Raw genomic sequence first — 15,183 nt, 5'->3', positions numbered from 1 at the left:
CATCCTGAGAGGCTTGTCTGCTCATACGCCAGGTAGGGGCTGGGAGCTGAGGCTCGGGCTTCAGAGGTTGGATCCCAGGGAGAGGACTGGGGTTGGCTGCGTGAACACAGCCTGAAGGGGGCTAGTGCACCACAGCTAGCCGGGAAGGAGTCCGGGGAAAAGTCTGGAACTGCCTAAGAGGCAAGAGACCATTGTTTCAGGGTGCATGAAGAGAGAGGATTCAGAGCACAGCCTAAACAAGCACCAGAGATGGGCGCGAGCCACGGCTATCAACGCGGACACCAGAGACAGGCATGAAACGCTGAGGCTGCTGCTGCAGCCACCAAGAAGCCTGTGTGCAAGGACAGGTCAATATCCACACCTCCCCTCCCAGGAAGGAAGTTGTCTTCCTGTCAAACAAGTAGCAAGACAGGAACACAACCCCACCCATTAGCAGAGAGGCTGCCTAAAATCATAATAAGGTCATACACACCCCAAAACACACCACCGGGCGTGGTCCTGCCCACCAGAAAGACAAGATCCAGCCTCATCCACCAGAATACAGGCACCAGTCCCCTCCACCAGGAAGCCTACACAACCCACTGAACCAACCTTAGCCACTGGGGGCAGACACGAAAAACAACAGGAACTATGAACCTGCAGCCTGTGAAAAGGAGACCCCAAACAGAGTAAGTTAAGCAGAATGAGAAGACAGAGAAACACAGAGCAGATGAAGGAGCGAGGTAAAAACCCACCCGACCAAACAAATGAAGAGGAGATAGGCAGTCTACCTGAAAAAGAATTCAGAATAATGATAGTAAAGATGATCCAAAATCTTGGAAATAGAATGGAGAATATACAAGAAACGTTTTACAAGGACCTAGAAGAAATAAAGAGCAAATAAACAATGATGAACAACACAATAAATGAAATTAAAAATTCTCTAGAAGGAATCAGTAGCAGAATAACTGAAGCAGAAGAACAGATAAGTGACCTGGAAGATAAAATAGTGGAAATAACTACTGCAGAACAGAATAAAGAAAAAAAAAAAAAAATGAAAAGAATCGAGGAAAGTGTCAGAGACTTCTGGGACAACATTAAACGCACCAACATTCGAATTATAGGGGTCCCAGAAGAAGAAGAGAAAAAGAAAGAGACTGAGAAAATATTTGAAGGGATTATACTTGAAAACTTCCCTAATATGGGAAAGGGAATAGTCAAATTCAGGAAGTGCAGAGAGTCCCATACAGGATAAATCCAAGGAGAAACACGCCAAGACACATATTAATCAAACTATCAAAAATTAAATAAAAAGAAAAAATATTAGAAACAACAAGGGAAAAACAACAAATAACATACAAGGGAATCCCCATAAGGTTAACAGCTGATCTTTCAGCTGAAACTCTGCAAGCCAGAAGGGAGTGGCAGGACATATTTAAGTGATGAAAAGGAAAAATCTACAACCAAGATTACTCTACCCAGCAAGGATCTCATTCAGATTTGACAGAGAAATTAGAACCTTTACAGACAAGCGAAAGCTAAGAGAATTCAGCACCGCCAAACCACCTTTACAGCAAACACTAAAGGAACTTCTCTAGGCAGGAAACACAAGAGAAGGAAAAGACCTACAATAACAAACCCCAAACAACTTAGAAAATCGTAATAGGAACATACATTTTCGATAATTACCTTAAATGTAAATGGATTAAGTGCTCCAACCAAAAGACATAGACTGGCTGAATGGTTACAAAAACAAGACCCGTATATATATGATGTCTACAAAAGACCCACTTCAGACCTAGGGACACATACAGACTGAAAGTGAGGGGATGGAAAAAGATATTCCATGCAAATGCAAATCAAAGAAAGCAGGAATAGCAATTCTCATATCAGACAAAAGAGACTTTAAAATAAAGACTATTACAAGAGACAAAGAAGGACACTACATAATGATCAAGGGATCAATCCAAGAAGAAGATATAACAATTGTAAATATTTATGCACCCAACATAGGAGCACCTCAATACATAAGGCAAATGCTAACAGCCATAAAAGATGAAAATGACAGCAACACAATCATAGTAGGGGACTTTAACACCCCACTTTCATCAATGGACAGATCATCCAAAATGGAAATACATAAGGAAACACAAGCTTTAAATGATACATTAAACAAGATGGACTTAACTGATATTTCTAGGACATTCCACCCAAAAACAACAGAATACACTTTCTTCTCAAGTGCTCATGGAACATTCTCCAGGATAGACCGTACCTTGGGTCACAAATCAAGCCTAGGTAAATTTAAGAAAATTGAAAACGTATCAAGTATCTTTTCTGACCACAATGCTATGAGAATAAATATCAATTACAGGAAAAAATCTGTAAAAAACACAAACACATGGAGGCTAAACTATAAACTACTAAATAACAAGAGGTCCCTGAAGAAATCAAAGAGGAAATCAAAAAATACCTAGAAACAAATGACAATGAAATCACGACGACCCAAAACCTATGGGATGCAGCAAAAGCAGTTCTAAGAGGGAGGTTTATAGCAATATAATCCTACCTCAAGAAACAAGAAACATCTCAAATAAACAACCTAACCTTACACCTAAAGCAATTAGAGAAAGAAGAACAAAAAAACCCCCAAAGTTAGCAGAAGGAAAGAAATCATAAAGATCAGATCAGAAATAAAGGAAAAAGAAATGAAGGAAACAATAGCAAAGATCAATAAAACTAAAAGCTGGTTCTTTGAGAAGATAAACAAAATTGATAAGCCATTAGCCAGCCTCATCAGCAAAAAACGAGAGAAGACTCAAATCAATAGAATTAGAAATGAAAAAAGGAGAAGTAACAACTGACACTGCAGAAATACAAAGGATCATGAGAGATTACTACAAGCAACTATATGCCAATAAAATGGACAACCTCGAAGAAATGGACAAATTCTTAGAAATGCACAACCTTCCAAGACTGCACCAGGAAGCAATAGAAAATATGAACAGACCAATCACAAGCACTGAAATTGAAAGTGTGATTAAAAATCTTGCAACAAACAAAAGCCCAGGACCAAATGGCTTCACAGGCAAATTCTATCAAACATTTAGAGAAGAGCTAACACCTATCTTTCTCAAACTCTTCCAAAATATAACAGAGGGAGGAACACTCCCAAACTCATTCTATGAAGCCACCATCACCCTGTTACCAAAACCAGACAAAAATGTCAGAAAGAAAGAATGCTACAGGCAACATCACTGATAAACATAGATGCAAAAATCCTCAAGAAAATACTAGCAAACAGAATCGAACAGCATATTTAAAGGATCATACACCATGATCAAGTGGGGTTTATCCCAGGAATGCAAGGATTCTTCAATATATGCAAATCAATCAGTGTGATACACCATATTATCAAATTGAAGGAGAAAACCCACATGATCATCTCAATAAATGCAGAAAAAGCTTTTGACAAAATTCAACACCCATTTATGATAAAAACTCTCCAGAAAGTAGGCATAGAGGGAACTTAACCTCAACATAATAAAGGCCAAATATGACAAACCCACAGCCAACATCATTCTCAGTGGTGAAAAACTGAAACCATTTCCTCTAAGATCAGGAACAAGACAAGGTTGTCCACTCTCACCACTATTATTCAACATAGTTTTGGAAGTTTTAGCCATAGCAATCAGAGAAGAAAAAGAAATAAAAGGAATCCCAATCGGAAAAGAAGAAGTAAAGCTGTCACTGTTTGCAGATGACATGATACTATACATAGAGAATCCTAAAGGTGCTACCAGAAAACTACTAGAGCTAATCCATGAATTTGGTAAAGTAGCAGGATACAAAATTAATGCACAAAAATCCCTTGCATTCCTATACAGTAACGATGAAAAATCTGAAAGAGAAATTAAGGGAACACTCCCATTTACCATTGCAACAAAAAGAATAAAATACCCAGGAATAAACCTACCTAAGGAGACAAAAGACCTGTATGTAGAGAACTATAAGACACTGATGAAAGAAATTAAAGATGAAACAAACAGATGGAGAGATATACCATGTTCTTGGATTGGAAGAATCAACATTGTGAAAATAAATATACTACCGAAAGCAAGCTACAGATTCAGTGCAATCCCTATCAAACTACCAATGGAATTTCTCACAGAACTAGAACAAAAAGTTTCACAATTTGTATAGAAGCATAAAAGACCCCGAATAACCAAAGCAATCTTGAGAAAGAAAAACCAAGCTGGAGGAATCAGGCTCCCAGACTTCAGACTATACTGCAAAGCTACAGTAATCAAGACAGTATGGTACTGGCACAAAAACAGAAATATAGATCAACGGAACAGGATAGAAAGCTCAGAGATAAACCTACACGCATATGGTCACCGTATCTTTGATAAAGGAGGCACAAATATACAATGGCGAAAAGACAGCCTCTTCAGTTAGTGGTGCTGGGAAAACTAGACAGCTACATGTAAAAGAATGAAATTAGAACACTCCCTAACACCATACACAAAAGTAAACTCAAAATGGATTAAAGACCTAAGTATAAGGCCAGACGCTATCAAACTCTTAGAGGAAAACATAGGCAGAACACTCTGACGTAAATCACAGCAAGATCCTTTTTGACCCACCTCCTAGAATTATGGAAATAAAAACAAAAATAAACAAAGGGGACCTAATGAAACTTAAAAGCTTTTGCACAGCAAAGGAGACCATAAACAAGACGAAAAGACAACACTTAGAATGGGAGAAAATATTTGAAAATGAAGCAACTGACAAAGGATTAATCTCCATAATTTACCAGCAGCTCATGCAGCTCAATATCAAAAAACCAAACAACCCAATCCAAAAATGGGCAGAAGACCTAAATAGACAATTCTCCAAAGAATATATACAGATTGCCAACAAACAGATGAATGGATGCTCACCATCACCAATCATTGGAGAAATTCAAATCAAAACTACAGTGAGGTATCATCTGACACTAGTCAGAATGGCAATCATCAAAAAATCTACAAACAATAGAGGCTGGAGAGGGTGTGGAGAAAAGGGAACCCTCATACACTGTTGGTGGGAACGTAAATTGATACAGCCACTATGGAGAACAGTTTGGAGATTCCTTAAAAAACTAAAAATAGAACTACCATATGACCCAGCAATCCTGCTACTGGGCATATACCCTGAGAAAACCATAATTCAAAGAGTCATGTACCACAATGTTCATTGCAGCCGTATTTACAATAGCCAGGACGTGGAAGCAACCTAAATGTCCATCGACAGATGAGTGGATAAAGAATATGTGGCATATATATACAATGAAATATTACTCAGGCATAAAAAGAAATGAAATTGAGTTATTTGTAATGAGGTGGATGGGCCTAGAGTCTGTCATACAAAGTGATGTAAGTCAGAAAGAGAAAAACAAATACCGTATGCTAACACATATATATGGAATATAAAAACAAAAAGAAGGTTCTGTAGAACCCAGTGGCAGGACAGGAATAAAGATGCAGATGTAGAGAATGGACTTGAGGACATGGGGAGGGGGAAGGGTAAGCTGGGATGAAGTGAGAGAGTGGCATGGCCATATATACACTACCAAACGTAAAATAGATAGCTAGTGGGAAGCAGCCACATAGCACAGGGAGATGAGCTCGGTGCTTTGTGACCACCTAGAGGGGTGGGATAGGGAGGGTGGGAAGGAGACGCAAGAGGGAGGAGATGTGGGGATGTATGTATATGTATAGCTGATTCACTTTGTTATAAAGCAGAAACTAACACACCATTGTAAAGCAATTATATTCCAATAAAGATGTTTAAAAAAGTAATAATATAGCACATGATCACACACACAGAAAAAAAAAAAGAAGAGAAAGCTGATCTTCAGACAGAAGGAAAAGAATTTAGTAGCAGGTGTACAGAGACGAAGAATGGGGCATGTGGTTCCTAAAATATGGGGAAGGTGAACTCTGTTAGTGAAGACACTCAGTTCACCTAAGACTTGACTGTGTTTCATTTTTCTGTTTCCAGATTTTGCAAAAATATCTGACCCCTGCTCTTGCTCCTGCTTCTTTTAATTTTGCTAAACTGAGTGGCACCCGTTTGTAAGATGTAGCAGACTATATTTTCTAGAAACAACCCCAGGGGTATTTTCAGTCTCACGTACTCTTTGGAACTTTACCACTCCCCCATCAAAAGGCAAAGTCTATTTTCCTTCTCCTTGAGATGATGTGGGCCTTTGTGGCTGTCTTGGTGGATATACTATGGCAAAAGTGATGCGTCACGACTTTTGATACTAAGGCATAAAAGGTGTATCTTCCACCTGGCTCCCTTTCATAGTGTACTTGTCCTTAGAATCCAGCCACCATGTTGTAAGCAAGCCCTGGACATAGGGAGAGGTCACTTACAAGTATTCTGGTTGATAGTTCCAACTGAAGTCCTACTCAGCAGCCAGTATCAATCCCCAGAGGTATGAATGACTGAGCCTGGAGATAATTATTGTCCTCAGATTTCAAGTTGCCCACCTCGACACCATGTGGATCAGAGAGGACCCATTCTCACTGAGTCCCATCCAAATTGCAGATTTGAGGACAAAATAAATCTCCTTGTTTTAAGTTACTAAGTTTTAAGTTACTAAGTTACTAAGTTTTACTAAGACTTGTCACACTGCCTTGGTAAACTGCAACGCAAGATAAAGTAACCTATGTGGATTTATTTAAGATCTTTCAAATAGTTTAGTGTAGTATAAATGGATGGTTAGGCAGTTACAAATTTGTTAACAGCTAAAGCTCCCTTTTCTCCTCCCAGCCCATCAACACTACTGGAGTCCTTTATGGAGAATTCGTCATGACTCTCACTGGTTGATAGCACCAAAGGCAGATCAGCAAACTCTTATCCCCAACCCAGTGTATCTCATTACTACACAGCTATTGTATTCTGGACCAAGTAGGACTCAGGAAGCCTTGGAGCTTTTATTGTAGCTGCCAGTCATTGTGCCTAAATTTGTTAGCAGCTGTGCTTTTCATGCCTCATCTCATTTAATTTTTGCCAAAATTCTGGGATATTGATAACATGTGTCATTTATAGATAAGGAACCAGAGATACAAGAAGCCTAAAATGACTTGCCCAAGATCACACAATAAGTGCCAGAATTTGGACTTGAATGTAGTTCCTTCTGATCCCACAGTCTGTATACTTTCTTTTGTGCTACTTTGCCTTAGCCTTGAGGCCTTTGAAGGACTTGGGGTTCATGGTTTGTTTTTATCCCATTTTAGCCATGTTCTGCACTACATAGATTTTTGAGTTGGTATGGTAACATAACCAACCATTATACCTTTGTTGTGAGAAAGTAACTTTTGAGGTTAAAATTTTTTTGTAACATCATAAGTTGGGGTGCTTTGCTTATATATGGGTATGTGTATACACATACATATATAGTTATGTATATATAATATATATTATATAAAAGTACATTATATAGTTATGCATATAATATATATTACATACAAAATTATATGTTAAAATTTGTATATATATACATTATGTATATAAATACATGTAACATATTTATATATATAATTATATATATATAGAGGGAGAGACTGTGGTGGAAATTACTAATTTATTTGTGCTATTCTATGGAAAACTAGACAGTGCTTCATTGATGTCTTGTAAGAATGAATGCCATTCTTCTAATCTATTCAAGATTTATTGATTGATTGCTTGATTTTAAAATCTTTTTCTTTTGAAATAATATCTAGATGTACAAAAGAGCTACAAAGATAGTACTGAGATATCTAATATCCCTTTACATGGCTTCCCCTAAAGTTGACATCTTACACATGAAATTAACAGTGGTACAATGCCATTATCCAAATTACACACTGTGTTCAGCTTTTACCAGTTTCCCACTAATGTCCTTTTTTCCATTCCAGGATCTAATCCAGGATACCACATTGCATGTAATCAGCGTGCCTTCTTCGTCTTCTCCAGACTGTGACTGTTTCTCAGTCTTTTCCAGTTTTTCGTGACCTTGAGGCTTTTGAAGAGCATTTGACAGGTATTTTGTAGAATGTATTTCAATTGGGTTTGTCTGTTGTTTTCTCATGGTGAAGCTGGGGTTATGGGTTTTCTGGAAGAACACCACAGAGGTGAATACCTCGGTGCCCTTCTCATTGCATCGTATCCAGAGTACATGATATCTACGTGAATTCTCACTGGCCGTGTTGGCCTTGATCTCTTGGTTGAGGTGGTGTCTGCCATGTTTCTTCACTCTAAAGATGCTCATTTTTACCTTTCCACACTCCTGTTAGAAGTGAGTCACTAAGTTCAGACTATATTCAAGGAGAAAGGAATCATCTCTTGGAGGGAAGAGTATGACTGGTTGATTTTTTTATGTGGCCATGGGAAAGAATATTTTTCACTCCTGAAGTAGTCATAGGTCTACCTGTATTAGCAGCCTCTGGCTTATAGAAATACTTCTGGGCCCTCAAACCTTGAGTCATCTACATCTTTGAATTCTTCATCATGGGAAATATATCTTATAGAGGAATGCTCACTCTTATTTGCTACATGACTGAGAGCCACGTTGTAAGTATTCTAAATATTCTCTCTTCACCCCCATAACAAAGGGCTCCCTTTTGTCTCTCAAATCTCAAAGTATGTGATGTTTGAGATAAAGCATATATAGCTTCATGTATTGTTTCTTCATGTGTATAGGACTTCTTATCACTGAAGGGAAGGGGTTATGTCTTTTTTATCTTTAAATGTTCTCTGGCACCCAGAAAGTAATAGTAATTATTATGAATATTATAAATTATAAAATTTATAAAATATGTTATATTTAATTTATATTTATACAAATATGTATTTATATACAAATATTTATATTTTTGAATATAAAATTAGAAAAGTTATAAATGTTATAAAATAATAATAATAATTCCCATTGATTTAAATACTTCCTATGTGTTGTTGAGCACCGTGATTGGTACCTTACAATCTTTAATTCTTACAAAAATATCTATGAGGGAAGTACTATAATTCTCATTTTACAGTAAAAGGAAGCTGATGTTTAAGGGGAGAAATTGTCTTCCCCAAGATCACATGGCAAGTAGCAAGGCTGGGATTTGAATTTAGGGCACTTTGATTGTCGACTGTGAGCCTGGTAAATGTTTGCACACTGACTGATTAAAATTGAGTATGGAAAACACAGGATTTGAAGATTGGACTAGCAATAAGTATTTCAAAAAATTACACACAGTCACACATGATTGAAGAAGCCAGGTATTAGGCTGTGCTTGCTTAAAGAGAAGCTGCCACTTCAACTCAGTCAAAAGAATCGTCCTGACATTCAGGTTGACGTGTGCGAACAGCAGCTCCCTCCTGAATGCTGTGAGGCTGGGGTCCCAGGTGCCACTCCTTGATACTGTCTAGGATGAGGTGTATTAGTTAATCGCATACCCTTCACGTGCCCCATAAAAGTGATTCCCCTGTCTCGTAGGGAAACAGAAAATAAGTAAGAGAGTTCCTAAAATAGCTACAGAGATCATAGAAGGGGAAAGGCAGAAAGTCGCTCTAGGATTAAAGTGATTAACACTCCCATATAATAATCAAAAGATAATATTAGAGATGAAGCATAAATTAAACAGGTAAAAACAAACCTCTCTCTGTGTTTATGTATTGTGTGTGTGTGAGAGAGAGAGATAACATGAGGAAGTGTAAATATGAATCTCAGACCACAAACTCCCATAAGCTTCTGTACAGCAATATTGCGTCTCTGTATTTTTTAGAAATCAGCTTAATTTTTATGTGTGTCCCTTTACTCCTGTGCTATGGGATACTTAACTGTGCTTATTACTTGAATTTTCCCCCATACTCAATCATGTTGAGATGTGCTGGGGATCTTGATATTGCCCTGGGAAGCTCTTGACATTGGCCTATCTGCCCATATCCCCACAGAAGTATCCAGTGTACCATCCACAGCGTCTCTGTGGGTAAGGATATATCTATTGCTTCTGTGCCCTGTGTGGGGTAAAGATAACATCACAAGCTCGACTGATTTCAAATCAAATGGGCAGTTCCATCCAACAAAAAGGGCTAGACACCCCTAACAATTTTGTCCTACAGAAGTGGAAACGTTGGCTCTGAGAGGAATAGGTGGACAGCTGTGGCTCAAGACCTCATGGCCTGGCTTGTCACCTGTGTGGTCTCAATGGGGCGGAAATTCCAGGGCATGAAACCTGCAAGCCATGCAAGATGCGTGTCCCATTGGGCAAATGCGAGTTACCATTCTGCAGCTGACTTGGGGATTCCTCGGTGCTTCTTTTTTTTTTTTTTTTTTTTTTTTTTTATCTCCTCTTAGATTACTTGGTTTAGTATTTCAACCTCCATCCACTGGGAGACATCACGAACATCCTGCTGTCCCAGGCTGGCATGGTCTCCCCTGCAAGCCATTCAGAATGCTGTTGGAAGCAAAGTGTAATGGGCCATGCACGTTGACAGCTGCCTCTCAGAGCAGGGCTGGCCCTTAAGGTTCCCGAGTCCCTGCCATTCCACACAAACCCAAATGCCAGTGCTTCAGCTGAACACAGGCCGTTCCGTTTAGCCATGGTGAGGTGCGTGTAACCGAGCCTAAAGGACAAACACACAAAACTCTGCACCCACCCTCCCCCTTCCCTCTGTTCCTGTCTTAATTCTGTAATTTCAAAGTGAAAACAGAACTCCTACTCTGCTTTCTTTCTCCTAGAAATTCTTGGTCAAGGATTACTGTCTTTCACCCTTTCTTCCCCAGTGTAAACAGCACCAACCAGTCTTTTCTTTTAAAGCGTTGACTTGAGAGACAAACCAGTTCTCATTTCTACTTTCGGGCTGGTCTAGAAAGTGTTTTAAGACTTCAGGTTACACTCAGCAAGCCCGTGCCCGGTGGGTCGAAAGGGTACGCAGGGCTGGCCCTGTTTCTCAGCTCTGAGTTCATTGATTTGCTACAGCTTCTTTTGTTACTGCTGAGATGGAGGCAGGCAAGACTTGGATTAATAAAAGCATGAAATAAAATACACGTGTAAAATGCGGTAAATAACAAGGAAGGGTGTGGGGGGTGAGGAGTGGAGGGCCGAAGAAGCTCGTTGTGTAAAAATTGAGGTTTCTGTGATCTGTGCTGTGGTTTACTTGGGAAATCATGACATCGGCACCTCAAGAAATTCGCTGAGGACAGTTGACTGATGGATTTCAAATGAAAAGCCATGCATGAGAAATTAATTCCCAGGTGTGCATGACCATTGAATTTAGATTCCCCCCTCCCCCACCCGGCTAATGTATCCACAGGCACAGTTTTTATAATGTAATGAATGTACCGTTTGTGTCACTCATGGTAGGTGCTCTGCATTCCGTGGGGCGTGGGGTAAAATGCTCACTCAGTACAGGCAAGGCCTTCTTCAAGGATTTTGTCTTTATTTTAAGATATGTCTGAACCATTTGGAAAATGCCGAAGAACTTGACCATGTTCCATGGGAGTTAATGTATTATATCAAAAATAATTATTAACTAAAAATGTCAGTATACATGTTACTATCTTATCTAAAGGTTATGAGGACACAACAAAACACTTCCCTGATTCATAAACACAGATGCTGCATTCTAGTTGCTGTGGTTTGTGATTATCATTGTCATTATAAAGCAGTTATGACATATCCGAGCTCCGTCAGAAATTGTTTAGACACAGGCCAACTTCCTGACTTTGGTGCCGAGTACATGTATGATGTTGTACAAACCCTTTAACCTAGCTTATCTGTTAAACGAGTAAGTTTGTCTAGATGATTTTTACTTACATGTAAGTTGTAATGTAAGTTGTGATTCTGAGTCACAAAGACTTAGTGAGTGAGCACTGATCTGAAGCAAAATGCGCAGAGTAAATTATTTATGTTGTATTGATGAGGCCAGCCATGCAGTTATGAGTAGTAAGGGGTAATCTTAAGACTTAAGCTATGACAGGGGAGGACAAAGGATTAGATTTTTCTAGTCCTATAAAAGTCATCTAGAGAATACTTACTTTAATTATATGCAACTTAGTTACTTTAAATGGCATCCTTAGACAATCCAAAGGTGAACTGAAATTCCTTCAGCAAGTACCAGAGCACAAAATCTTGCTGAATAGTGTGACAGGCCTTGCCCAAAGCTTCCTTATCAGATGTTCTCAGCAGTTTCATCTACTGTCTTCATATTCCCGACTGGCAAAAAAGGCTAACTCAGTTTGTGTTTTTTAAACGATCAGAAGGCATCACAGTTATTGAAGAGTCACACTAGATTGTACTCTTTACTTGTTTGCAAATGATTTTTTTCTTTATGATGTATTTTATGCCATGTCTTACACTTCTATTTTCTTATAATAAGAAGTAATGTAAAATTCCAGGGAATTTAAGAGCAATGTCAAGCTCTCATAATTTTTTAGTCTCCCACAACTTTCATTTTTGCATATTTGTTTCCAATCAGCCTCAACGTCTTTGTTACACACTTACAATCATTGTGTTTGATTATAAATCGTTTTAGTCACCATAAGCGTCAGTAGTTTTTCATTTACCTGGATGTTCTTTAAGCTGAAGAGTATTTGATTAGGTTTGTGTATGTGCCCCAACTTTTTCCTTCCTTCTCATTTTTTGATATTCCTATTTATTTATTTATTTATTTATTTATTTATTTGGGCCATGCCGAGAGGCTTACGGGATCTTAGTTCCCTGACCAGGGATCGAGCGTGGACCCCGGCAGTGAAAGCACCAAGTCTTAACCACTGGACAGCCAGGGAATTCCCTTGATATCCCCTTTTAGAAGGGGTTAATTCTGCACAAATTAAAAAGAAAGGCTGGATGTCTCTGTAGCCAAGCAAATGAATGGGATGAAAACTGACTCCAGAGGCTGGGTGTCCAGTGGGGAAGGAAGCATGTATTCCCTGATCATTCTCAAAAGACAGAAAAGGGAGGACTTACTCCATGTGGGATCAAGGGATTACCTCAGTTGCTCTGCGACCACCATCTGCCCTATGCCTAAATTGTTATTTTGGTTTTCTTCCTTGATTAAATATATTATCCACATGTCTTTCACTTTGAGCTCTGTTCATGAAGTTGGTACCTATGTCTGTATTTACGAAATAGATGGAATGCTGTTTGTCCAGTCCATTATTTGGTGAGAATGACTGCACTATTAATTGAGTTACCCCGCCATGGTTGGGATTCAGACTGCCAAGGTTCTAGGATCAAGGCATTAGAGATTATCAGACACAGCCTCTAGCCCAAAGTAGCATCCACAATGTAAATATTTCCAGTTGACTGATTCAGCAGCTTTCGGTCTTCCAGGGGTGGGGTACCCACTGCCTATATACTGATCTATTCTAAGGGTACAAACTCAACTACTATGGGAGCTGGTCAGGTAACAGATGAATAAAATAGGCCCAGAACAAGAAAATCAAATTCAAAAGTAGATCCAAACTATCTTTATGGTTACTGAGCTATGGTGTAAGGATGTAACATGATATAAATATGTAAATATGTAAATATTTTAATAACTTTATTTTATTTTTGGCTGTGTTGGGTCTTCGTTACTGTGCGAGGGCTTTCTCTAGTTGCGGCGAGTGGGGGCCCCTCTTCATCGCGGTGCGCGGGCCTCTCACTGTCACGGCCTCTCTTGTTGCGGAGCACAGGCTCCAGACACGCAGGCTCAGTAGTTGTGGCTCACGGGCCCAGTTGCTCCGTGGCATGTGGGATCTTCCCAGACCAGGGCTCGAACCCATGTCCCCTGCACTGGCAGGCAGATTCTCAACCACTGCGCCACCAGGGAAACCCTATGTAAATATTTAAAATTCAAAATTGAAGAAAAACAGAAAAGTAGAAACAATGATTCTTTCAACACAGCATCCTTTGTCTGCATATTAAACCCATATGCCTGTTCTCATTTTTCTTGAAATGTGGCATTTTCAATCTGTCTTTTATTTTCCTGCATTTGATATAGATGCAGGTTCAGAGAAATAATTCTCTACTCTAAGGAAAAAAATGGGTGAGCATGATGCTAAGTGGCAACTGATATTAAACCCTAAAGTCGGGAAGGCGAGAGGCCTGTGGTGGGGTCTGTGGTGACCCAGAGGGCCCATGTTCCCTCCAAAGTGGGCAGCTACTACCCAGCTCCAGACAACTGTTGACACTTGTTGACACATAGGAATGTGGGCCCTGTGTTACTAATCTTCCACTTTCTTAAGAACAGCTAGGAATCTGGATTTTTTGTAAAATCCTCTAACTCTTAATGTTTTCTATTTTAAAACACAGTTTGGGCCTAATAAAACATGTCTAGGGGCTAGATGACATTTGTGAGCTGTCATTTTGCCTTCTCTGGCCTATTCCAGGGACTGGCAAACTATAGCCTGCAGGCCAAGTCCAGTCCACCACGTTTTTGTAAATAAAGTTTTATTGGAACACAGCCAGGCTCATTTGTTTATGTATTGTGTGTGGCTGCTTTTTTGCTACAGAGACAGAGTTAAATAGTTAGGACAGAAATTGTATGGTCTGCAAAGACTAAAAAGCGTACTATCTGAACCTTTACAGAAGAAGTGTGTAAACCCCTGCTCTTTTCCAATTTTGTTAAACTAAACTTTTAGAAAGCCCTTCCTATTTTGAATTGAAATCTGCCTTTCTACGAGTTTCATCCATTGATCTTGTGTCTGTCCCTGACAACCCTTGGGCATTCATGAAAGACACTTGGAGCCTCTGGGATTATTTAGTCATAAGACCATCCAGGGAAGGGTTGATCAACTTTCAGGTCCAAAACTGTCACCCAAATTAGACCTGATTTCTTGGATATGTGGTGTATTTTGGAATAATCTAAGATACCACACATTCATCCAGAAAATGGATGGAGCTTGTTAGCAAATTGCAGAACCAAAACCAAAAAACCAAACAATGGAGGAGTGGTTAATAGGAACACTAGAAGAATTGTCGTCATGGTCTACATGAATGTAGCCATGAGAGGTTGACTGATGTCATGTCCCAATTAAGCCTAAATTCTGTTATTTCTCTTAGAATAACAGCTAAATTTGTTCCATGTCCCACAAAGTTCTATCCAATCTGGCCTCTTCATCTCGACTCCTTTCTTTCCCCAGCATTCGTATTGCTTTGGTCACCTTCCCCCATATTCAATTGCTCAGACATTCCA

Source organism: Balaenoptera ricei, chromosome 6 (assembly GCF_028023285.1).
Source record: "Balaenoptera ricei isolate mBalRic1 chromosome 6, mBalRic1.hap2, whole genome shotgun sequence".
Taxonomy (NCBI): Eukaryota; Metazoa; Chordata; class Mammalia; order Artiodactyla; family Balaenopteridae; genus Balaenoptera; species Balaenoptera ricei.
The sequence above is the reverse complement of the archived record's forward strand: the minus strand, read 5'-3'. Positions refer to the sequence as shown.